Below are 25,248 nucleotides of genomic sequence, written 5' to 3' on the forward strand. Positions count from 1 at the left end.
GCTGCCTTGGAACTATTCGCACAACAGTTTGCTACTGATGACCCACCCCCCGCGACGCCCCACGCCAGAAATCTGGACGTTGTGCTGCGTTGGGACTATTCGCACAGCCGACCGCTACTTCGTTGTTTTTCCCTAAAAATGTTTATATGTTATTACTGTTTTTGTTTTCTTGTATATATTTATAAGTTATTAAAGTTTTATAATCTTACTACTTTGTTGGAGTGCTATATATTTTTAATGTGACACATAATTGTAAAAACTTTGATGTACAAAGAGTCATCCCTGGAATCTTCCGCTTCAGGCTCGGTCCCCTCCCCAATCACAATACAGGATGGTTTTCAGATAATAGGAACGCGTCTGCTGTGACGGATCTCATCGAGTGTGGGCCTTGATCTACTATAACTCCTTTGAAGAGGGGTGATTCTTTACAGCTGGGGCCATAAACTACATCTGCAGGGCTAGCTGATACCCTAGGACCGGCCTGGACAATCGGACACAGAGGAAAAGGAGTGTCAGAGGGTGCGGTAGTGAATAGGGCGAAAGGGAGGTGTCGGGCGGGCACAGGGTGTGATTCTCAGGGAAGAGCAGCGCAGATGGGGGGTGGTTTATTACCCATGCATAAGACAGAGAGCGGGGGTGACCACTGCCTGGGGGAGATGCTTGCGAGGGTGGGGAGCCATGCTAAGGATCGACAGCGTGCACAGAGTGGGTCTGGTCAAGGCATCTAAAATGACTGCCGTGCACGACAAAAGTGTGGCATTTGAAAAAAGGCAAGATGGCGCAGACAATGTTTTTCAACACTTCCTGATTTCCTTCGAATCGAACGTTAACAGACGTTGGGGCATATTACCAAAGTTAAGCGATATTTATCCCTAACGATGCTTAGCAACGATTTTTTTACCGCTAAGCATCGTCAGAAATTATCGCAGATAAACCTTGCTATTATCAAGGTTTATCGCAAATACGATAAAAAAACGACCGCAATGCATTAATATCGCTGAAAACTCAGCGATATTCATGCATTACCGAGCTAATGCTCTTAGCCATGTTATCCACCTCCCATTGGATAACATGGCTAAGAACTGCTCAGGGCAGGTGCTAGCTTTTGGAGATATTCGCGCTTATCGCGAATATTTCCAAAAGTTGATAATAGGAGATAGCGATGTTAGCGACTGTTTCCAGTCGCTAACATCTTGGCATGCCCACTTTGCATGTCATTAGTGATAAATATCACTCACATGCAAAGTGGGGCCCAAGATGGTCGCTATCTCCTACTAGCCGTCGCTAACTGGTGTTAGCAACAGCTAGGTAATACAGATATAATTTTATCTCCGCGAAGCGGAGCGCTGTTACAGATATATATCTTGTTTTTGAACGTTAATTTCTCAAAATCCACTGAAGCACATATATTGAGACCTAGCAAAGGCACATCGAGCTACCAGTCCCTACAATTTTGCCAAGTTTCGTGCAAATCCATTCAGCCGTTCGATTATTATTATTATTTTTTTTTTTGCCCCGCGGGGCCCTTTTAAAACCTCCACCTCAAACCTAAGAGGTCAAGGAGGATCTACTATGCCCCTTATGGTCATTTGCCCCTTCGCTTTGGCCTCCTCTTGTCTCTCGATCCTACCGAGAGACAAGATGGCGGCCGCTACGGACTGTTTGCAATGTTTACAGACGCCGGAGAACCAATCAGCTTCGCAAACCTCCGTTACGCGAAGCGGAGCGCTGTTACAGATATATATCTTTTTTTGAACGTTAATTTCTCAAAATCCACTGGAGCACATATATTGAGACCTAGCAAAGGCACATCGGGCTACCAGTCCCTAATATTTTACCAAGTTTCGTGCAAATCCATTCAGCCGTTCGATTATTATAATAATTTTTTTTTTTTGCCCCGCGGGGCCCTTTTAAAACCTCCACATCAAACCTAGGGGGTCAGCGAGGATCTACTATGCCCCCTTATGGTCATTTGCCCCTTTGCTTTGGCCTCCTCTTGTCTCTCGATCCTACCGAGAGACAAGATGGCGGCCGCTACGGACTGTTTGGAATGTTCACAGACGCCGGAGAACCAATCAGCTTCGCTTCACAAAGCTCCGTACTGCGAAAAGTCCGCGAACCGGAGCGCTGCCCGGTCCGCTGTTACAGATATATATCTTTTTTTGAACGTTAATTTCTCAAAATCCACTGGAGCACATATATTGAGACCTAGCAAAGGCACATCGGGCTACCAGTCCCTACAATTTTGCCAAGTTTCGTGCAAATCCATTCAGCCGTTCGGGCTAAAAGTGAAGCCAACCGCCCTATGGAAAACTCAATGTTAAAAACACGTTTTGGGACCCCCCTTTTTTCTCGGCCCCCCCTTGACGAACCCCCCCCAAATTTTCAAGGGCTGCTCAGAAACAAAATGTGCCATTTTCCTGAAAATTTCAGCCAATTCCGTCTACAAACGCCAAAGTTATTAGACATAGAATTTTCAAAAATCCCATAGAGAAAAAATCCTAACTATATATACCTACTGGCGACCGCCAGTAGGTAATATATGTGGCAGGAGCTTGCCCTAAAACTCCCCCAGTGCCAAGCACTGATCCGGTAAAACGCTCCGGTAAGCGGTAAATGAGCTGGGAATTGGTGACAGGCAACACTGTTGCTGATGCGCGAAGAGCCGATGACAGAAAACGAAACCGGCTCTTCGCGCATGCGCACAATGTCACGAACGTAGGGCTGTAACAAGCCTGCTTCCCTCGCGCACGAAGTGCGCAGCTCCGCTCATTCGCCACTGCCCACAAATTGAAAACACTGCGGAGTGGCACCGAAGCCTCAAACTCCGTGAAAGAAGTCGCACATGCACAATAAATGAGTCAGAGTGCAGCGCGACTTCAGGCAATAAAGGTATAAATACTAAAACGAGCGCGCATGTCGAAAGGGCATTTAAAGCCCCAAACGTCTGAAAATGAACGCCAGTAGAAATACAAGAAATGCGACACAGCTCGCTACACAGAATATATATAAAACAGTAAATTAAGCACCACAAGAAAATACAAGAAATAAAGAGTCACTTATCTCACTGCTGCAGCAGCAAAGAAAGAGGAAGTGACGACAACTTCGTGGACATTTATTGCTGATAGTGTGTACTGATTGGTGCAGACCTGGAGGGGGTTGTCTTTCCGGGGTATGCTGTTTAAAGTTTAACCCTTTGCTGCTGTATGTGTAGTAAAGATTGAGAAGCATAATTTGAGCCTCCGTGGACTGACATAGAATTCTATGTCAGTCTACGGAGGCTCAAATAATGCTTCTCTAACTTTACTGACAATACAGCAGCAAAAGAGTTAACTTTAAACAAGCATAACCCGGAAGAACAGCCCCCTCCAGGTATGCACCAATAGCATGACAATAATCAATATATAAGGTCCCAGTGACGTAAGCGCTTCCTCTTTCTTTGCTGCTGCAGCAGCGAGATAAGTGCTTTTTCACTCTTGTTAATAATTAATTGCTTGTTTATGTTTAACACATTGGCGCGCTGCGCTCTTTATGTCAGACGCGACCGTCGCGTCTTCTTTTGCTTGCGTGTGTGGTCTTTTGACTGCCCGTGTTTTTTCTATGTGCGTATTTCATATTCCGACTGCGCATTTGCATGGGAGCGTGTCGCGCTCTCTCGCGCTTCTGAAATAATTGTGCCTTACTTGAAGTTGAGGCTTCGGTGCCCCTTCGGTTTCTTTATTCTTGTGGGCTGTGGCGAGGGAGGGAAGCTACGCACTTCGGTGCACTCAGGGAGCAGGCTCTGTTTCGCCCCGCCTTCGCGTGTCTGCGCATGCGCGAACAGCCGGTGACAGGATTTCTAGCCCGGCTCTTCACGCTGCATTAACACACGCATTGCCTGATAAATCCCTGGCTCCAATTTTAACGCTGACTGGAGCGTTTTTCCAGACTGAATGCTTGGCATTAGGGGAGTTATTTCAGGGCTTGCTCCTGCCACTTCAAATTTGTTTGTTTAGACCCAGTCTTTTTACTCTTTGACTGTCTGTGGTCTGTTAGCCCTTGGGTTCTCCCCCCTCTTTTGAACTCCTTCAAAACCTCCTATTATAATTATGGCGTACTACGCTGAGGAGGAGGATAAGTGGGTGGAATTCAATGAATATGAGGAGTATGTGGAACCATACAGTGAAACTATGGAGGAGCATTTTATTGAAACCTGGGATACCCACGACCGGAGTTCTATGAATAAGGCGCTTCTTAAGGCGCTGAAGCCTTTGGCGAAGTCTCTGACTTCGGGGAAAAGAAAGTCTAAATCTTAAGGCACATCTTCATCTTCTTCTCGTGCTTCGGCTGAAGCCTTGTTAAATGTTGCTAAGAGTGTGTTGTTAGACCATGGTTCCTTGGCAGATAAAGATGCTCAGGAGGATTCTACGCCTAGTACCACTACTTCTTCTGATTCGGATGAATCCGTTAAACCTAAAAAGAAGGTCAAGAAAACAAAACACACCTTCTATGATGCTCAGGATGAGGTACAACCTAAAAATTTATTATTCAATCCTCAAAATTTAATTCATCCACGGTCCACAGAATGGCAACCTTGTGTGGAAGTTGTGCATTATGTCCAAAATAATATCCGTCAAGGTTTTGAAAGCCAGGTCAGAGCTACGCTTAGGTCTGAGTGCCCTCGACCCTCTTTACTTGGCAAGGTCACTGATACGCCAGATTTAGACCCAAATATGGCAACTTTTATGCGCAAATTTGCTAAGGACCCTAAGAAGGGTTTAGATAGAGCCTGGAAAGGATGCCAGGATAAACTTTTGGATATTTCTGGCCCGTTAACAAAAATTTTGGATGCCGCAGTGGTGGCTAAAGATAAGGGTACCCCTATGGACCTTTCGGACATCATGGAATGGGCGCAACGCGCCATGTGTTTTTTCGGAAACGCGAATGTTGCTTTGTCTACTGAAAGGAGACGTTTGTTTTTAATGCGGATTGATCCACAATTAGCTGAGATGGCAAACACAGAGCCAGGTTCCCTGGCCAATGGAATGCTTTGGAGAGGACTTTGTTAAAAAGATGGGGAAATATGTTGCAACATTCTCGGCTTTGGACAAAGTGCAGGCTAACATAAAAAAAAGTATTTCATACTGGTGTTTTTAATAGGGCCGGCCGCTTTAGAGGTCGCGGTTCCGGCCGTGGAGGACAACAGACCTCTAGAGGTTCTGAGCAAAGGGGCAGAGGAGGTGCCCAGAGGTCCAAATTCTACCCCACCAAGACTAGAGGCGACAGAGGCCGAGGTCAGCGAGGCAATTATCGAGGACAGCAGTACCAGTCTGGAGACTCCTCGTACTCAGGTACCCATTTTGCATTACGGGGATCACATGGTGGGAGGTCGTCTGTCTCAGTTCCTTCCCAGGTGGGAGGCCCGGTCTTCGGATCCTTGGATCCTACAAACTGTTCAGGGTTTTCAGATAGAGTTTTATTCCACTCCTACTCAGACGATGTTTCCAAGACCTCTAAGTTTTCCCCCGTAGAGATGAGTTTCATCGACGAAGAGATTCAGTCTTTGTTGCTCAAAGGGGCTATTGTGCAGACGGACCTGCATCCACACGGGTTTGTAAGCACAATTTTCCTTGTGCCCAAGAAAGATCTGGGTTTCCGTCTTGTTCTCAATTTGAAAGATTTCAACGTGGGCGTAGTGTATCGCCATTTCAAAATGGAGGGCATTCATCTCTTACGAGACATGTTGTTGAGCCACAATTGGATGGTTCAGTTAGACCTAAAAGATGCTTATCTGACGGTTGCCATTTTTCCTCCTCATCGTCGTTTTTTCCAGTTTCAGTGGCGCAATCAATGATTTGAGTTTACGGCCATGCCCTTCGGTCTGTCGTCCGCTCCATGGTGTTACACAAAACTCATGCGGCCGGTGGTTCAGTGGTTAAGGGAGAGAGGAGTGAGACTCATTATTTATCTGGACGACATTCTGATAATGGGTCAGTCTGTCGAGATAGTTCAGTTGCATCTCTCTTGGACTATAAGTCTTCTTCAGGAGTTAGGTTTTCTCCTCAATGTTCCCATGTCTCTCCTGATTCCATCTCAGATGATCGAATTCTTGGGTTTTCAGGTCGATTCGGTGACGTCTCAACTTCTCTTACCTCTCAAGAAGAGGTCCGCCATCAAGAAGGAATTGAGGAGAGCGCTTGCCTCTCCGACAATATCATTGAGGACCTTAGCCCGCCTTGTAGGGTTGTTGGCAGCGTCCATTGGAGCGATTTTTCCAGGTCCCCTTCATTACAGGGCTTTACAGAGGTTGAAGATGTTACACCTTTGCAAGGGTCTGCATTATGCAGAACAGATTGCACTCTGTCAGGAGGCGCGTCTGGAGATGAATTGGTGGTTACAACACATAGATGCTTGGAATGGCAAGGCCATTTTTGCGGCAATCCTGGATGCCATCATCGAGTCCGACGCCAGTCGTTGGGGCTGGGGGGCTCGTTGCGGGGCTTTGGAGACCAGTGGTCGTTGGTCCCAGGAGGAATTACGTCTTCACATCAACTGCCTAGAGCTGTTAGCGGGCTCTTTTGCTATTCGGACTCTTTCTCCTCAGAAAGCAAGTTGTTGTATACTTCTGCGCATGGACAATGTGTCCGCAATTCGCTACATCAATCGTCTGGGAGGTACCAGATCCCGACTTTTGGTGGAAATCGCCAAGGATTTTTGGCATTATTGTCTGGACCATCACATCTCTGTGACGGCAGAGTACATTCCGGGTTCCTTGAATGTGGTGGCAGACTGGAATTCCAGATTCCTACGGGACTCCAACGATTGGAAACTGCATCCCTCTGTGTTCCAAGCGTTGAACTCCAAATGGGGCCCGTGTGTTCTAGATCTCTTTGCCTCTCGATTCAACAGGCAAATTCCCCTGTTTTACAGTTGGCGTCCAGATCCGTTAGCGATCAGCTCGGACGCCTTCCTTCAATCATGGACGACGGGCATTCTATATGCATTTCCACCGTTCGTAATGATCCAGAGATTGTTGGCCCACACTTGTCGACAGAGGGCGGAAATAATCCTAGTATCACCTTGTTGGAAAGCTCAAGCGTGGTTTCCAAGAGCAATGACTCTGTCATGTGCTCCTCCAGTTCAAATCAGGTCCTTCCTGGAATTGTTGACCAACCCTGTCGGTCTTCTTCATCCGTTGATCCTGCAGGGTCAATTGTCTCTCATGGCGTGGAGACTTTCCGGCGACGCTGGCGAGTACCGGGAGTTTCGCAAGACACTCTCTTTTTCCTCTATCAATCTTGGGCACCCTCCACTCACAAAAGTTTTGAGTCCGCTTGGCGGCGATGGGTGCGTTGGTGTGGTCAACAACAGAGTGATCCTTTGGGATCCCGAATCTCTGTAATTGTGAATTTCTTATCCGAATTGGCCAAGTCTGGTATGGCTTTCAGGACAGTCAATGATTTTCGATCAGCCCTTTCAGCGGGTCATCCTCATATTGACGGTAAACCAGTAGGTGAACACCCTTTGGTTTGTAAGGTTCTACGAGGTATCAGGTTAGTAAATCCCCCTCAACCCAAATATCATACCTTATGGGATGTTTCCATTGTTTTAAGATTTTTGCATCTTGGCCGGCTAATGAGGGTTTGTCGCGCAAACAAATATCGGCCAAATTGACTCTGTTACTTTGTCTTATATCATGTAGACGTGTGTCTGATGTGCGTGCATTGGACTTAGCAGGTAGAGTATTCACTCCCTCTGGAGTTTCTTTTACCATTTCTTGTCGTACAAAGAGAAATCCAAAATGTGTTTCTTACCCTGCTTTTCCACATCATAGCAAACTTTGTGTTGTGCAATGTTTGAAGGTCTATGAAGACTGTACTAGAGAATTCCAAAATTATGTGGCAGGTCAACTTTTAATTTCTCTTCAGAGCCCTTTCCGCCCAGTCTCTTCAGCTACACTTGCCAGGTGGGTTACTTGGCTTTTGACCTTGGCTGGCATTGATTCCTCCGTTTTTGGAGCACACTGTTAGAGGTTCTATGGCTTCTAAGGCCCTTCTCACTGGGTCTAGGTTACAAGACATCATGACTGCAGCGGACTGGTCATCTGAGTCCACTTTCAAGACCTTTTACCACAAACCTATTGTGGATATTGCGTCGATGGTGGTGGAGCAACTTTAAACTAGCATTATTTGAGCCTCCGTGGACTGACATAGAATGAAAAATTGTCTAGCATTCGCGACAAAGAATTTTCAATTCTATTAGGGACACGGAGGCGAGAATAATCCCACCCAGGATGTTACATAATATTTAATGTATTATTGTTAAAAACTGTTTTATATTGAATGCATTTCTGATGCTATGCTTAAACTCTTGTTTTTTTCCCTACCCAATTCTCTTTGTGACTGTTTTTCCTTTCAGTCCGACATGGGTATTATGGCTATGTTTCTTTTTCAGGTGATCAAAACACCCAATCCTGAAGATTCAGCTATCCTGATGTTCTTCACCAGTCCTCTGCGTTCCTGGAGGTTTCCTGATGTGTTCCATTCAAGTTCCTTTGGATTCGAATTTTGTTACTTATAAACTTTGCAAAGAAAGAGGAAGTGCTTACTTGACTGGGACCTTATACATTGATTATTGTCATGCTATTGGTGCATACCTGGCTGTTCTTCCGGGTTATGCTTGTTTAAAGTTAACTCTTTTGCTGCTGTATTAACAGTAATGTTAGAGAAGCATTATTCTCGCCTCCGTGTCCTTAATAGAATTGAATTTTTTTTATCGCGAATGCTAGACAATTTTTCATTAATGATGGAGAATTACCTCTATCGCTCGATTTCATTGGGCACCTTCATGAACATTTCTACATTCTGTTAATATGTATGGTTGCTGTAATTTATACCTTACTTTAATGCTGTTTGTCTATCGACTATGGGTAATGTAATTTAAATGCCTTACTTAATGATGTATTTCTTAAGTAACGCGCTCTAATACATTTAGGTAATGCATGGGTAACAAAAACGAATAAACAAACAGTCCGTGACAGGTTACAACCGTACTTACACTCACCACGCTCTACTTTGTGTTACAACTCTTAACACTCCACCTTCACTCTCACCCTGAGCAGCAGCAGCCTATACTGCCTCATACCAACCCACACGGACCACACTAGTCCGTACCTAACTCACAGCTATGACAATTGCAGGTGTTGACTCCAACAGCCAATCAGAGCCTCGGAATTCTGTATAGTGCAGTGTGATTGGCAGAGGGGTTCCAATAAACCAATCCTGTGTCAGTTTACACATTAGCAGTACTTCAGAGTCGCAGATGACGCCCAGAATATGTTCAGCTGTAGGATTGGATAATGGATTCTATGTGACCTGGAAGTTTAAAATGAAGGCTAATGACATTCCGTTAAAAATCAACAATGGACGACGAACATTACACTGAGTTCACGGGAGGATTTAGTAAGTAGTATATAAGTGGTCAAATGATGCCACAGGAAGATAGTATAGGTGGGTTCAATAGACCTGTCGTTTGAAATCATGTGTAACTTGCATGGCATGGTCTCCAGTGCCAGTGCGATATCTTAGAATGTTAATGTACCTGCTGCAAATACCTGTGTGTTTTCATTTATGAACAGCCTGCAGGTGGTAGGATCTAATTCAACAAAGAATGAGCGCGATTATTGTGACCGCTTCATAGACGGCTTGTGAACTCTAAATGGAAAAGAGCTTGAAAATGACAGATTTTAGCACTGACTAGTCAAGCTGATTGTATTCTTATTTTTGGAATGCTGTTTTTTTGTTCTATACTGTATTTGATTTTCTGTCGTAACGCTGATTAGGTCGGGTGGTAGGAGCCTTCGTGTTCCGTGTTCCTCTCTTCACTCCTAGAAATACCTGCCTTCTTATATTGGTTATCCTCGTTTGATTTCATGTAACAACTCTGTATTAACATCTACTGTCTCTTAAGTTTTAGTTCTGTTAGGTTTGAAACCTTAATGTTATTTCTGAAGGAGGGAGCGTGAAAGGATTATTCATGATCTCTCCGTATTATAAGAATCAAATACCATTAGGCTATAGCAATACGTATTAATGCTGTTGTCCGTGTCTGTACAGAATTGTCTAATATATACTACATCAGATTTTCGTATTGATCTTTCAAGAGTGGCATATTTCCCATTTTGTTTATATTATATCAAAGAATGCAAATATTGTGTTGTTTCATTTATTAAATGTATGTTGTGCACGTGCCGTTTGCGCAAGGATATATTTTACTTAGACACACATATGCACGGATCACTAATATATACTGCACCTGCATTATAATGTTACTGTTTGTATTTTACTGTTAGTCCGTGCCTTTGCAGTGTTCTAGATCATACTGGAGTTAGGACCGGCAGATGCAAGGAACCGGAGTTGGCTTCACTCCTTATGCTGGTGTTTCAATCTTAATAAAGGATATATCAAATCAATGGTTGCAGATTTGATCATTGCAATCTGACAAGGAGGATGGGGTTTAAAATTATATTTAGCTCACCCTGGTCTTTCCAACCCAAAACAGAGGGCCTTTTCTTAGATATGTATAGCTTCCGAAAAGACTCCCTATTCTTGAATCTGAAAACTAAAGGTCTAAACTCAATATCTATTTTTTTCTCCAGAAAACCCTTCTGGGTGAATATCTGTATGCAACTGTTTCTCTCCTAACGACCTTACAAACTTTGTTCTCCATATATTTTCATTGACAATGATACAGGGAGAACCAGTCTGCAAACATTAGTACCTCCAATCGTCAGCAAACATAAGGGTTTTTTCCTTCCCCCCCTAGACTACTATCAGTAACATTCAAAATGAACAACTCCTCGGACTCAAAATTATCTTTGTTTTCATCTAAACAGTAAGTCAATTTACCTTTCCTTGCTCATTAATGGAGCTACAATCACCCTCACACTTAACGTAGCCACCCTTTCTATTCTTACAAACTGTAGGAAAATGCCCCACAATGCCACATACTTTTGTTTGAATGCAGGGCAACATTTACTGGATGCAAGATGTGATCTGCTGTCGCAATGATAGCACTTTAAATTCACTTTCTTTTTCTGAAACTCTTGACTTATTACATCTTCTTTTTTAATTTAATAAAAGACCTGGCTCTAACTGTAGTACCATCCTCCTCAGAAAACTCCTTGCATTTACTTTTTAATGCTCTAGCACTGTGGATGGACGGCTCAGCCATTATTACTATAACTAAAATATCCTTTAGCTCAGCATCTCCATTTATCCATAGCCTTTCCTGTATAGCTTGATCTTTGGTATCTCTAATAAGTTGTTCCTGTAAATGATCAAATTTACAATCACTGACTAATTTTCTTAACACTGCAACATGCTCATCCACAATTTATAGCGTCTTGTTTCCTTCTAAAAAACGTCTCCAATAATGCCATTGCATAGTTTGGGTGCAAAGTGGTTGTCAAAATCCTTAAGTATTTTATCAAAAGCATGTGCATCCCCACTTTCTGGTGTCTTAGAAATTTTTTCATACACTCTCTAACCCCCGGGCCTCACAGAAAGTAAAAATGCGGATTTGATCATAACATATTTATTCCTGTATTGCACTCCAGATGTTTCACCCGCGGTGTCATCTTACTGGCTTTTTTCCTATTCTTCAAATGAACCAATGATGCGAGGCAAGACTTTATTAAGAAGTCAATATCGCCCATAGCAGACATTGTTTTATTGTATTTGGATCTTCGATGTTTTAATCCTCTGGGCTTTTCAGAAAATGTTAGTATTCCACGGTAATCTCTGACATTTTCTTACAACCACTTTTTATTTTCAGCAATCTGCTACTATTGTTTTAGCTTCATGTAGGGATCACGGAATGACCTATATTTTATAATTGTATTATTTTTTAAATAAATCTCTTCGGTATAGTATTTTTGTACAATTTGCTGTTGGGTGTTCAGAGCGTTCTCTGTAGATCTGCTTAAAATGGGGTCAAACACATGGATTAACAGGTATGCACCATAGCAATATGCCCGTAATATCTTCAGGTACTTCCTTATAAAGATCAGTTGACTATAATGAAAAGAGAATTTTTTAAAAAAGGCAACCTATTTTTACGTCATATATGGCCCTCACTTGGTTGCTCAGAATTCCAATTTTCCAAATTCTTCATTTCGGTGACCATGTGTTAGAATGCATAACTAACTACTCACGGTAGAAAATAGTAATTGTGATGCATATTATTCTTTTAATAATTTAGTTAGCAGTTACACCTAAATGTATAGGAAATGTCACCTAATTTGTCAAAAATGTAAGATTGTATCATCAAATGCGCACATTGCTTCCCCAGTGGGTATTAAATGCTGTACATGAGTCTTGCATCTCCACACATTGGAAGGGTGGTATCTTTCTAGTTAAAAGATTAAAGCTGTGTATTAGATGGATTTCTGACCCAGACGTTTATCCACCTTCCACACGTTATCACCCAACACAGGTTTTACAATATAAGATTAAAATGAACCTTACTATCAGAAATGCTCCAGCAGCCAAATACCAATCGCATGCTGACCCATTTGACTCCTCAAAAAACTCCTTTGCTATTTAGAAAAACATGTTGAGAATCTGCTTTTAATATAGTGCAAGGATAGATGAACACAGACTCTGTTTCACCACATTGATCTGGGAGCACCTTGCATAAATTACTGAGATGTGTCCGTTAATGATGCCCCAATCAGGCTCTCAAATGAGATAATTACTCCCATGTTTGTAATATTTATATCTATCATAAGTAGTTTTTTAGAAATGTAAACTTTAGAGAAATGCAGTAAAAAAATACTTATTTACTAAACAACGTAAATCAATTCTCCTGGAGTAGGAAATCCCCTTGGACCAACCTCTGCACCCCACCATGCCCAAGCAAATTTCTTCCAACTATCTCTTGAAATATTATCGAAAATCCAATGGTTAATTTTCAGAGCCATGGTATTTGAGCCACGTAAGCCAGGCACAGGCCCTTTTGCTACCTCATGAAATGTTTGAGACAAACAACTAAAACTCAGAAGAACTAGGGAAGTTGTAAGATATGGAAGGGTTTTTTTCTGGTTAGAATGTTTCTACAGAAATGAAACACAGTGACAGAACATGTATGCCTGAAGTCATGCTGCACTTTGCGTGTGTCTCCTTGAAGAGTTGTTACGTGAGGGGCAAACTCTGTGCAAACACTTAGACCTATTTTATTATTTGTTTTGGTAATGGCTTAAATGTGGCCATTATGATGTTGATACTCTTAGAAAATCATTCTGTTTGCCAAGCCAGGAGAGTCATCAGTAACCTGAGAATACATTACATTGCCTTTGCAGATGCTATTTAGCAAGAGATAAAATTATTGCTGACAAAGAAAGCATGATGATGATGATGATGTGTACGTGTGAATGAGTCACATATGCATCTTTTTTTTAAATCTTTATTTTTGGTTATACAACATGTATACAACCCCCCCCCCCTCAAATTGGCATCGTCACAACACAAGTAGACAGTTTGACAACCTCATTACGGCACCAGAGGGCACAGGTACCACCGGGACAGGCAAGACCCATGAGGAGTAACAGAATAGCATGGAAAAGAAAAGAGAGCATGAGGAAGCAGCCGAGCACCCCTCCATCCCTTGCAATAAATAAGCCCTAGTAGTCCCGCCCCTCCCTCCCCGTCAGACCCCGACCTAACTGGCGAGAACAGTTCGTCGCTCGTCCCATCGGAGTCCCTCTGGGATGACCGCCCCCTTTCTGCTAGTCCTGAAGCACACATAGTTCGCCAAGCGAGTAAATCATACTGCAGTTTCTCATCCCTTCGCGCAAGCTGCATATGCGTTTCTACAGCCAGGGACCTTCCCTCACATCCTTAAGCCAGGTGGGCACCTCTGGGGCCCTCTGTCCCATCCAGGTAATCGCCACCCTACGCCTAGCCAGTACTAACATTAATTGCAATAATTGGTAGGAAAGGTTCCTCCTCTTGGGCTTGGGAACCAGCGCCAGCAAACAATGAAGGGGATTCATGCCTATCCGAAGGCTTGTGGTGGTGGCTATGCGTTCTACTACCCCCATCCAGAAGCTCTTGACCAATGGGCCGTCCCAGGCTAAATGTAGGAAGTACACCCCCCCACACCACATCTGGGGCAGCTGTCCCCCTGTCTCCAGAGATGCGTTTCAATGAAATCGGAGTCAGATCGGTACGGTGCATGAAATTAAAGTGTATTAATTTTAACCGTGCGTTGCACGATACCTTGCGCGTGAGGCTCCCTATTCGCTTCCGCTGCCCCGATCCAGGGCGGCACCAAGATCTGCCTCCCATGCCCCCCCAGGAAGGCGGGACCGGTGGAGTGGAGTCCTGTTTCATAGCCGAATATAGCAGGGAGATCAATCTACGCCCTTTACCGCAGGAAAGGATGATGTTCAGAGTGTGGGACATCGGGGCGTGTCCGATAACTGGGGCCAGGCAACCTTCACCACATCCTGGAGTCCCCGGTAGTGCAGGTATTGCCCCCCCTCCAAGCCCAAAGGTCTCCTCCGCCAGCACAAACGATAGGAAGGACTCGTTGGGGTAGAGGTCAGCAAGGGTCTCTCATCCTCCCGCCTGCCAATTGCGAAAGGACATGTGCTCCTCCATGGCAGCCAGAGGGGTCAGGATCCAGATCGGCAGCTCCCTATGGAAGGGGGCCCGCCGTAGAACCCTCTACACAAACCACTGCCAGATGCTTGCAGTGTGGCGTACCACATATGGCAGAGTGTCATCCACTCCCCTTCCCTGCATCAGTGCAACCTGTAACGTCCGCACGTTCGTTCTGCCCGCCAAGAGTCGCGTCTCCCAGCTGTCTGCGTCCGCAAACCACCGTGCTGCAGGCTGTAGTTGTTCCGCATAATAGTATAAGTCAAATTGCGGTGCCTCCAGGCCTCCCTCCTCATAGCTCCGAACAACAGTATGAAGGGCGACCCTGCTGCGCCGTCCCGCCCAATGTAGAGACGCAAGCAACGTGTTACGGGTGCGGAAAACTCGCGGGGGGAGAGGGCACAAAGAATTCTGGAGGACGTATAGTGTCCTGGGAAGCATTACCATCTTAGAGACGGCTAGCCGTCCCATTAAAGAAAGCGGCAAGGAGTTCCAGAAGGACACCGATTGCTGTAGGGACTTAAGAATCCGATCGATATTCTGGACCAGCAGCTGTGTGTCTGTTGGGGCCACCTGAAGTCCGAGGTAACGGAATGCCTCTTGTTCCCAGCGCAGCCCAAGGTCCGGCAAATCTGTCAGTGGCACCGAACCGTACCCCGCAAGCGGGAATATCAAAGACTTGCCGCGATTAAGTTTTAAACCCGAAGCCTCGCCGAAAAGGTCCAGGTGGTGTAGCAAGATCGGCAGTGACTCCCGCGGGGCCGTCAAATAAAATAAGGCGTCATCCGCATACAAGGAGACGACACTGCACGTGTCCCCCACTGTTATGCCCCACTGCGCCATTTCCGTACTGACCCGAACCGCAAAGGGTTCTATGGCCAGGGCAAACAGGAGCGGTGAGAGGGGGCACCCTTGGCGTGTACCCCGTCCCAATTTTCACTCCTCTGATCGTGCTGCTCCCAGTCTCACCCTGGCACGGGGGGCCTTGTTTAGGGTGCAGATCCAGCGACAAAAGTTAGGGCCCAGCCCTACCGCCCGGAGGACTTCCAGCAAATACCCCCAATCGACCGCGTCGAATGCTTTAGCGAGGTTGACCGACACCAATACCATTTGTTCCTCCCTGTCGCGAACCTCGTGCATAATATGATTCAACCGCCGCAGGTTCATGACTGTGTTGCGTCCTGGGATAAACCCGCACTGGTCCGCGTGGACGAGGTGGGCCATATGCGGTGCCAGACGGATGGCCAAGAGTTTGGTCAAGATCTTCACATCCGTGTTAATTATTGTGATGGTACGATATGCCGAAGGGTCATACTTATCTCCTCCCGGCTTCAGGATCATACAAATTTCGCCCTGATTCATACTTGGAGAGTCTCGCATTCGAACGCCTCAAGAAATACTTGCAAGAGGAGACGGGAAAGTGTATCCTCGAATGCCTGATAAAATTCAGGGGGGAAGCCATCACTCCCCGGGGACTTAGCTCTCGGCAGGCAGGCTATCACCGCACGCACTTCAAGCAGCATCGGGGTTTCATCTAGTTCACCCTGCGCCGCCTTGGGGAGGGACTGCAGGGTCAACCCCTGAAGGTAAGGGAGGTAGGAGGTCTCGGTGATAGCGGGGTCCGCGGCATATACCACTTGAGACTTGAGAACTCGGAGGATGCCCACTTCTGAGTGGACCATACCACCTGTAGATCCCCGCAGAGCCACAATCCGCTCCGGGGTCCGCTCCCGCCTGAGGATCCAAGCCAACAGGCGGCCCGATTTATTGCCTTCTCTGTGTAGGCACTGCCTATATTGGCCAAGGATATACTTGTCAAGTGGGTTTATGATGTCATGCACGCGAGACCGAGCAGGCTGCTCCGCCTCTTGCTGCAAGGCAACAGGGTTCGTCGATGTTTGCAAGCGTAAGAGTTTATCAGGTCCCACTGAAGCTGTCTCCGGACCCCATAAGTGAGGCCCATACACTCTCCTCATATCACCGCCTTCAGCACATATGCATCTTAATGCTACAGTGGCCCCAGTGTGATAATACGGATACCTGAATGCGTCTACGTGGTTGCCTTTTTTGTTTTTGTGGGGTTATGTTAGTGTTTTTAAAATTTTTATTTAATGGAGCGACCTAACAGGAAATTGCAGCTAGTGGGACCACCAAAGAGGGGTGGGTTTAGGTTATAAAAACACAATATTGAGGGGAGGAAAGATGAAGCAAGTTGTCAATTAAATGGGAACAAGCGAGAAGTGAGTGGGCGGGTAGGTATAGAATATGGGTCGGTGGTGTTTAAATTTAAAAAAAGACAGCGGAGTGGTAGAAGTTACCAGTGGGTGAGCTTAAGAATAGAGTAATACTGAGAACTTGGAGGGCTGACTTGTGAGTGGGGAAGCAGCAGACGAGAGGGAGCAAAAAAGGAAACAGTAGTTACCACATTTTTGGAACAGTGGATGGATGCATGTCACCCAATCAAATGGATGGTAACGAAGCTATTCTCAAAGGGAGGAGCAAACACAAGAGAAGGAATGAAAGCCACAGAATAAGACAGTGGCGGCTGGTGACTTTTGAAAAAGGTGAGGCGTAAAAGTTGTGCTGCGGCGAGAGAGACTGACGGCCAAAAGAGGGGTTCAGGGAATTTCCCCCTGAGAAAGTTTTGAAAAAAAGAGTGGCCAAATGGTGCATTTTCAAGCAAATTTGAGAAAGCAAGTTGGTTAATATATCAATCAAAAGATTTCATATGCTTATCCAGTATATCCACAGAACTTTATAACGGATTTTGCGATAACACCTCTGAATATGCTAGTGAAGTATCTTACATCTGATGCTGTGATGGCAGAAGTGCCTCGTTATAGGATCAAGACTTACTAAGTGTCAGTGGTGGTTGGTGAAGTCTGAGAGTGGTGAGCTGAGAGGGGGCACAACATTTTTATGAAAGTCCATGGCGATTTACTGTGCATTTTATTATGGGGTTATATTAGTTCTCAGGCTAATTGACAGAACGGAGTTACACATGTAGGGGGGCCAGGCAAAGTTATTTTCATTTTAACAGTAGAGTGCACTGTTTACAATATATATTTTGTTATTGGGGGAGATCAACGCTGACTCTTTCATAGGCCTAGCGAAAAAGTGCCACTTGCAGGCAAGTTTGCATCTGCAGCGTCTGAAGAGGAGACTCCCTTGGCCTTTCCATAAATAAAGTAAAAATCCGTGGGAGTCAGAGACTTTTGGCACATCAGCACACTACCATCTCTCTTAAGATAAGGGCCTGCACTTACCCAATTATAGAGCATATGTAATTGTAAAGCGACAATAAAGACAAAAGAGAGTTGATCAGGCCCCATAACCACAGAAGCTTGATAACACTGGAGTTTACAGTCCCTTTTGATTAATGGCAAGGCAAGACTCCCTGCTCTTCACAAGGGTGAACAAAGCACACTTTTTTACTGTTCGCTCATTGAAAAAATTAAACTAAATTCAGTCACACTTCATCCAAGGAAAAGGCCAGACATTCATTGTAATCTAAATAGTTTCTAATCTGCAGTGTGTCTGAGTCATGGCCAGCAATGCGTGCCCTAATGCCTAGTAGCAAGAAAAACACAAAAGTCACTTTTCATATCAGGGTGTAAGATGGTTGGAGTGCTTACATGAGCACCAGTTACGTTGCACAAAGACACATACATTTATTGTTAGGCATGAGGAGATTTGATTACGATTTGCCCAGGATGACAGGAGGTTGAGCGAACGCCGAGACTCAAGCCTGGTTCCCCTGCTTGTTATTTATAAATAGTCACAAACACAATTTATTATTAGCAGCCAGCACCCTTAAAAATAAACAGCAGCACTAGCCTACAGCCGCATATTCGTTCGAACACTGGCGACGGCGGCATTGGCATACCATAGAAACACTTGAACATAAAACAGAGTTTACCTTTGGTTTTACTCTGTGGCCCGCCGGTTCTGTGACTTGGGGAACATGCTTGTAATTTCGGCCTGGGACATGTCCAGTGGCGAGGGGACTCACAAGGTGATTAAAGGAGGGGTCTTGCTTGCAGCGCTCCCTCGTGTGCAAAACAGTGGCAATGTGCACATTCACAAGTGTAGAAGAGAGGCAAAACTCTTAAGTGTGCTCTGGGAGTAAATACGAGCAGGATGATCCCATTTCGGCTGTACTGCAGATTCATAATCTCGCCACAGTAAAGTTTGAATCGAAATTTGCATTGAGCAACAATGCGTCATGCCGGATGGTAAAGGGCACGTCGAAGTAACGCTGCAGGCGGTATACACCCGTTACAACGGATCTTTTACTCCGCAGACCCATTACAACGCGACCATTACTCCGCATACCATTACAACGCATTGCGCTGGGGGGCGCTCTAGGATAGGGGATAAGTATAATTTACTATCCAACACCTTCCCTAGGGTCCACGGGGACTGGAGTTAGAATAGTAAATTATACTTACCACTATCCAGCGCCCCAAGGCGCTATGCGTTGTAACGGTATGCGGAGTAAAAGTCGCGTTGTAATGGTCTGCGGAGTAAAAGTATGCGTTATAACGTCATACATCCCTGCAGACAGCTTAACTCCCGTACCAGCTAACCAGGCAGAGCAAAAAAAAAAACGAATGGTAAAAAAAACCAAAAAAAAACAGTTGGCGATCTGTATCGTGACCCCGCGTGTGAAACCTCTCTCAAGCAGGTTAATAATGAGCCAGAGGAAGGTACAATGCTATGGACAGCCGCCTAAAGTCAGCCAATCCTGGCGCAGTATTAACATCGACACTGCGCCAGGATAGGCTAAAGAGCAGGGCTAATACTGCCCATAATAATACCCGGCTCCCCCGGGTCTCTGCCTGTGTGAGTGCTAGGGGAGGAGGAGGGAAGGGGCTACTGCGTGTGTGCGCATGCGTGGGCAAGTCATAAAAATGACTTGTCCTAAATGCGCACACACTGCTGCTGCCCCCTGCCACGTTGCTGCTATCTGCCAGCCGCCCGCCCCCACACCCGATCACGATGACGTCACTATAGTTAGTGACTCCGAGTCTCCGGACCAACCTCAAAATAAATGCATTCTGACTCGGTAATTTTACTTTTTAGTATGTATGCAGTGACGGTCGTCCATGGCTAGTGGGGCAACGCCCCCAATGGACGAACCGCCACTGGAATAAGATACAAGCAAATGAGATTAACAAGAAAGCCAACCAGTGGGCTGTCCCTAACTCCACAGTGACTGTTGGCATTATCTATAATAGTTTTTCAAATACAGATGACTAAAAGCTGTCTGTAGGCAATACCTAGAAACAGTAGCATCTTCTACCTCTCATTAAATTTAGGTTGTGTATGTATGTATGTATGTATTTATGTATGTATGTATTGAAATACAGTGTTATATGCCCGAAGCAGACACCTCAGTCAAACCAAATGGCATTTTCCATATGGAGAACTTGAAATCTAAACTCAATTGCAGCACTGATGCCAGGGATGATCTGTTATATAATCAGACACAGCCCCTAAACCTAGCTGTAGAGGCGGCAAAAAGAGAGAGAAAGGAATAAAATCAGAATAATTGCATATATAGCAACCAGTCAAAACATGTTTGTGACATTATCTCTAAGAAATGTCGACTCTGAAAAATGAGGAAATTATAAAAGATCTGATTGTCATACCACCAGTGTTGAGTATATAGAAGAAGCAAATATTTCAGAGATCTGATTGGTCGAAGCCACTTACAAATCTCAAAGCAGGTGCATGGGTGGGAGAAAAACCTTTTGGGTTTCTACCCATTTACAAATAGCAAGGCGTGCAAATATAGCTTTTATCTGACAGGTTATCTTATCCCTGTTAGCAGTAAACCGCACAAAATCAAGAAGTAAATCAGATGTAAATCTGATTATGTATGTTAGACGGCGACCTGGAGGGTCGGCCGAGCACAAGGGGAGAGGCCTCCGGTGAGGGCCGTCCCCAGCGATCGTACAGACAAGTAACTTCCTCCCCCACAGATGGACACCACACGAAGATCAGATTAACACCTTTCATAGGCAGTTCTTGAAGTAAGGTAGTACGATACAATGAGATCAGGACACGATGATCCTCTCAATTCTAGTCTCTATTAGGGAAGGGGGTAGCGGGACAGTCTTGGTACCCGTAGGTACGGCGGTGGAACGGTGATAGCTCACAATCCTCGAGCTCGGTGTTCGGACGGGTCAGACCGCGGCAGCGCCAGCAGGTCCCGAAGAGGTCGTAGGTGGCAACGGGCCGCGGCAGCGCCAGCAGGTCCCAACGCGGATGAAGGTTACAACGGGCCGCGGCAGCGCCAGCAGGTCCCACGAGGATGAAGGGTTACAACGGGCCGCGGCAGCGCCAGCAGGTCCCACGAGGATGAAGGTTACAACGGGCCGCGGCAGCGCCAGCAGGTCCCACGAGGATGAAGGTTGCAGAAGGCCGCGGCAGCGCCAGCAGGCAGGACAATAGTTCACAAGGCAGGGCTGCGGCAGCGCCGGCAGTCCGTCAAGGATGAGTTCGTCGCGGTGTCTCTCGACTCCAGGATACAACTGCCTTCCTGTTCTGGGGCTGCCTCAGTTATAGGTCTGGCACTCTTTGATGTCCGGACCCTCGCTCTTGGAGGTCGGGAGGTCCGGGATGAGGGAGTCCAGACACCCAGCAGGGGGGTGGAGCCAGCGCCCGAGGAGGCTGGGGGTGATCGGCACCTGGCGGGAGAGAGCCATCGACACTTCTTACTCCCATTGACCTGCTAAGTGGTCCGTTCACCTCCTGGGTGGATTGTGGAAAAGTAAATTTTGCCATGTTCTGTGTCCCTACGCCTCGTCCATCATATGTTATGTGTGCATGACCAATATGCATATGTTATTCCCCATGTCTGATTAATGACGCAATTACAGTTGTGTCCACCTCTAGTATGCCAGTTTCCAGCCCTCGTGAATACTACGAATATCAGGCCTATGTAAAGCTACGTTGCCACGTTTCTCAGTGTGCACGTTATTCCATTATAAAGTCCCCGTTTCCAGGCCTCAACAGGGCCCGGACACTAGATTCAGCTCCTGTCTCCTGAAGCCTCGTTGAGGAGCGATACAGCCCCCACCTGTATCCTCGACCTTTCACTTGCTTCCTGCCTCGCAGTGCCCGGTGCAGCCTGGCTCTGCCTCTGAGTCTGCCAAAAGTATGTTATAGTTCCAGTTATCAGTTTAGTCCTCCTTCTCTGCATTCCTAAGCTACTGAACTGTATCAATAGTTTCCGTCATTGTCTAGCCTTCTCGTCTCCACGTTAGAGAAATACTGTATTTACTGGTCATTTAATATTCTTCATCACGCACTACATGTAGAATAATGCATGGTCCAGTCTTAAAGTCAAGTTAGCTTTTCCCCTCATGACTTCTAGTTTATATCAACATGTTCCCTAAACATCAGATACTAGATAGGGTTTAGGTACATGTCGCTCCGACCCTCCAGACTTTAGTCTCTGCTCCTAGCACAGAGTTCATAGCCCCCAGCTTCTCCTAGTAACACGTCATTGCCAGTTTGCGCGCACCACCAGATTAGAGGTCCCGGCTCCTTAGGTAGCCCCCTCCTATGTTTCCGCCCCATTCATGACATATTCTGTTACGTCTGCACCACATGTCTATGTATACGCCCAGTTACACCTACTTTTACTCTTATCTTTCGCGACTGCTACGCGTCACGCCTTCTGCTCCACCCACTGCTACGCCTACTGCAATGTAATGCTATGTGTTTGCGTTATGTATATATGCTCTTGTATTGTTATTAGAAGTTAGCGCGCTCATCCCAGACCCAGCCCCGGCAGCTGCCGGGCCACTCTAGCCCTGCCATTCTGTTCCTATGCAGGTTGTCCTGATCCTGTCCTTATGCTGTAATAAACCTGCAGAAACTCCTACTACCTCGAATCTTGACTCTTATTTATTGAGCTATCTGTTATGATATATGCCTAGTCAAAAATAGGGTATTATTTATTTATTTACCACATAATGGCGCCCGAACAGGGACTTGCCCTTTCCCCACGCGTCGGTGAAGCCACGCCGACCCCCTGACCCTCTGCAGTCGCGACGGAACCATACTGGCCAAGTGCAGATATTTCTGCTTCAAGTATCCCTCAGGCCCACGGAGGAGACGGAGGAGGCGGTCCAGCATCCAAACGAGACGGTGGAGGAACGCGGCGAGTCCCGACCAGAGCCCAAGCCGAGAGTCCAAGGTCCGAGGTATCCGGAGGCCCACCCGTAACTGAAGCCCGAAGTCCGTCCGTCGTCGTAGCAGTCCAGTCCGATCCGAGGCCTTCCGTTCCGTGCTGCCCGGTGAGTACCATTGCTGGGATAGTATCTAGACAGGACCAATCTAAATTGACTCCTGGTCCGTGGGTTGGTGGTACCCAGACTCACAAACGAAGTGTTCACCTAGGTGGATACGGGTCTTGATGCGTCCCTTTATGGGACCGGTATGTTCCGTACTGTTACAGCAGTGCATCCAGTAACTCTAGTCTGTTCCGTTCTCGAGAAAATTCTTGTATTTCTGTTCTCAGTATTCCAGGTAATATTCTGTTCGAACTGTTATGTTATGATATTGTTTAATGTATTTTCAATGTCGTGGTATGCCTGAATTGTTTTCCCAATTGTTATTGTTCTTTGTGTATTGTATTGTGTTCCGATTCAAGTTTACAATGCCGCTCTTTTCCAAGTTACGTCAGTTAAAAACTAGAAAGGGTTTATTAGAAGAAGCAGTTCCTGTTCCGCCGAGGGACAGTCCAGGTCATTTTATGTATCAGAAACATGGCATAAGCGCCATATTGTATCTAGATTTATGGGTAGATTATACCAAACAGTTAGAAGAAAAGTATAGATGGCCCGTATCGGGTACATGGGATGCCGAATGTATCATGCGAGTAGAAGAAGCATTATGGAAAAAGAAAGCCAGACAGTCACAGAAAGATGCCATCGAGTTATGGCGTAAAGAAGCGCATAGAAGAACCGAAAAGGAAGTCAGAAAGTCAGAGTTAAGTAGAGAATCCCAAGAACGAGCCCAAGAAAGAGAATTAATCGAGATAGGTGAACAAGTCAAAGCCGAACAGTCAGACAGACAGAGGCATGCCCTTATTAAGGGTATGTATCCTCTTCTTGCCGAGGGCTTGCCAAAAGCGACCCCGGAGGCATCCAGTAATTTCCTGCCACCATTAGTTCCGACCAAGCTACGTCACAAACAGACCGCAGCTGATATTTTTATTTCGTCCTATTTGGACGACACAGTCCCAGAATATGCAAATCCTGTTCGCGCTCCGCCAGTCCCCGTAAATCAGGCACTTCCCGCTCTTCCAGACACCGGAGTACCTGCTACGGTACCCCCGGTCCAGCCAGCATTTCAACTTCCCGTTCCGCCACGAAGAATGTCCGTCGATGATTCTAGTTTAGGGGCCGCAGGAGGAGGTCCTCCTCAAACCCCGCCGCCACACAAGCGTTTAACGTTAGCCGAATTACATGCACAAGCATTACAGCGTACGCCTAGGTATCAGTCTGTTGCAGAAATAAGAAAATCCCTTGCCGAATGTTGCTATGATCCAGTCCCAGGCGAGGATAATATGGTTTTATATTCATTCCGCGTAAGAAAGGTGGCCGAGTATCTAGTCACCTTACCAAATATGAAAGAAGATCTAGACAGAATATATCGTTTCATCCGTACAGGGGATGATCCAGAAAGTATTCACGAAGCCATGTCTCAAAGGAAAGCCGAGATCCAGCTCATGATATTAAAGTTTCTGATTAATTGTCTAATAAGAGAACAAGATTACCCGTCTAAAGATTCCGCCGAAATGAGAATCCTAACAAGGTGGAGTGATAATATAGCCGAGGGTAAGCACAAGACCGTCGGTGCCATGGAAAGTATGTACAAGAAAATCCGTAAAGAAATAATAAAGATACACGAACAGCGTAAAGCAGCACAAGTAAGCGAGAAAGAAAGTATCTCCGATCCTGAAGAGGAAGACGACGAGAATACTGCCAGAATAGCGTATGTAGGAAAATCTAGATTTCCAGATCGCCATTTACGTCTAGAACCCAAGTCTATTTTCCATCATTCAGTACCAGAACAAGGTTCTCTAGAACAAGTGTTCCAAGCTACCGATCACATTCTGAAATCGCGAATCGGTTACAGTGAGTTAAGTAATATGCATGAACAAGAACTAGCCCGATCAGCCGTCCGATGGATTACTGATTCTACCACTTTTCCAGACGAAATAGTGGCACAAATGTTCCTGAAACTGCCCCCAGCCGAACAACGACTGGTGGGTATGTATATGATTCAGCACCTCATTACTCTGTATGAGGGTCAGCACTCTGATCCAGGCCCGTTACATGATGTCCTGAACGAGTTACTCCAGTACAAATGGAGAGGTCTAGGTACCGATTTAATTAGTGTCATTCTAGAACAGCGTCACAAATATAGAACGTTCTTGAACCCGCATTTTGTTCATGTCTCACCCCCAGAAAGAAAATCATTCTACACAGACAGACAGAATCCGTTACGAGAAGTCCACCCAGTCAAAGGAACGGGTGGCGAAATGCAACGAGTGTTTGTATACACTCCGATTACAAAGATGGAA

The 25,248-nt window shown here is 45.8% G+C and overlaps 1 protein-coding gene across 5 annotated transcripts in view; it reads left to right on the top strand.

Annotated features, from left to right (window-relative positions):
* The first annotated feature begins 9,317 nt into the window (after positions 1–9,317).
* Positions 9,318–25,248, top strand: part of LOC144770629 (zinc finger protein 197-like) — a 238,258-nt gene continuing 222,327 nt past the window's right edge. For 4 of the 5 annotated variants that reach the window (XR_013598960.1, XR_013598962.1, XM_078655317.1 and 1 more), the window contains exon 1: positions 9,318–9,440. The gene's annotated coding sequence lies outside the window, so the exon portion shown is untranslated. Of the gene's footprint in view, positions 9,489–25,248 lie in introns of all 5 variants that reach the window. The other variant, XR_013598961.1, reaches the window with a different exon arrangement.

The sequence above is a fragment of the Lissotriton helveticus genome, chromosome 7 (genome assembly GCF_964261635.1).
Source record: "Lissotriton helveticus chromosome 7, aLisHel1.1, whole genome shotgun sequence".
Classification (NCBI taxonomy): domain Eukaryota; kingdom Metazoa; phylum Chordata; class Amphibia; order Caudata; family Salamandridae; genus Lissotriton; species Lissotriton helveticus.